At 34.5% G+C, this 1,604-nt stretch overlaps 1 pseudogene; it reads right to left on the bottom strand.

Annotated features, from left to right (window-relative positions):
• Window positions 1–345: 345 nt before the first annotated feature.
• On the bottom strand, window positions 346–1,108 carry LOC104870661 (annotated as a pseudogene).
• Window positions 1,109–1,604: the final 496 nt, after the last annotated feature.

Below are 1,604 nucleotides of genomic sequence, written 5' to 3'. Positions count from 1 at the left end.
CAATTACATGAGAAAATCATGAACTGTTGTGTTCCACACCCCGAAGAAAGTTCTTGCAACACAGCTTGCTGAAGCATCATTATAAATCTTGGAGCTAATCATCAGACAGTTTCTTTTTCTTTTTTTATTTAAAGCTGTCTCATTTATTTATTATTTAGGCTATTTAGGCAGTATGCTTATGCTGAAAATGGAAGTGAATTTTTTTTTTTTTTGGCACTAGGGATCAAACTCGGGACCTGCTTGCAAAGCAGGTGGCAGAACCATTGAACTAAATTCCCCGCCCTCAATTGCTTTTAAAATAAATAATAATTAATGAATTTACTGTTATTCTCAAATCAGCTATGTTTAAAATGAGAATCTTTTGCCAATAGAAAGTTGCTGCTCCAAATTATGAATGGTATTATGAAGAACTGCAATCTCAATTTTTTTCTTCTTGAAAATGTTGACGCTTCCCTCTGTAGATACTCTGTGGGGAAATAGTAGCATCTGGATATGATTTCATTTAGTCTGAACTCTTGCTAGCTTGGCATCAAACTCCAGCTGTAGTTTGATTATTTCATTTTGCTTTTCTTTTTCTTGAATTATTAACTTTGTGTTTAACTCTGAAATTTCCATCTCCTTTTTCTTTATTAAATCTTTGTGCTTTTCTTCATTTAATTCAACTTTTTTCTGCATATCTTGATAAAGTTTGCTTATTTCTATCTCATGTTCTTCCTCTTTGATTTTCATTTCATGTACAGGTTTGGCAACCTTATATTCCTGTTCATGAGATTTTAGTATTTCCCTTGTCATATCAGCATTTCTTTTCAGTTGTTCGTTTTCACCTTCAAATTGTATTGATATTCAATAGTCGGTTGTAGTCCTTTTCTCATATCATGAAGAGCAGCACAATATTTTTAAATTGATTTTTTAAATTAATTTAATTTTTTAATTCCTTTGTTTGCAGTACTTTTAATAAACAGGTACTCTTTTCTAACTGAATTTCCAGTATGTTATTCTTTCCACTGGTTTCTATCATTTTCTATTCTACCTGTGAGAAATCCTTTATAAGTTTGTCATTATTCACACTGCTGATCTTTCTTGTACATTCTTTGCTACTTTGATCCATGCTTGGATTGCTATTGTTCCTTGTTCCTCAGTGTCTCTCCCACCTCAATTGGCCCATCAGAAAGTTTCTGTATGCCATGAAGCCTTAGCATATTTTATGTCTTGCAAAGTATATGGGCTAAAATTAAGGCTTGCAATAGTTATGCTCTCCTAGTGGTGCATGCCAAGGTAACCTATTTAACTAATGTAATTAACACATAGATCATGGAGTTTCTGAAGTCCAAGGACCTGAGGAGATGCTCAGTGCATTAAAAAAGAATAAAAACTGAAAAAGATCTAGAAGTCTAGAGCATTGTCAAAGACTACATTGGGAGTTGGTGCCAGAGCTTTAATCAGTGCACCTCTCATGATCCCAGTTGGCCTCCTGAGCGAGCCCATTTGGCCATGTGTGTATGCTCATGGAGGAGCCAGGAAAAAAAGACATCAGTTAAAGCCCTTCCATTTTTCCTCCCAGAGACTGTTCATGAAAATTTGGCTTCAAAGATTAGTATAGATGC

Source organism: Fukomys damarensis, unplaced genomic scaffold (assembly GCF_012274545.1).
Source record: "Fukomys damarensis isolate Sample0158 unplaced genomic scaffold, DMR_v1.0_HiC HiC_scaffold_12369, whole genome shotgun sequence".
In the NCBI taxonomy this organism is placed as follows: domain Eukaryota; kingdom Metazoa; phylum Chordata; class Mammalia; order Rodentia; family Bathyergidae; genus Fukomys; species Fukomys damarensis.
The sequence above is the reverse complement of the archived record's forward strand: the minus strand, read 5'-3'. Positions and strand labels throughout refer to the sequence as shown.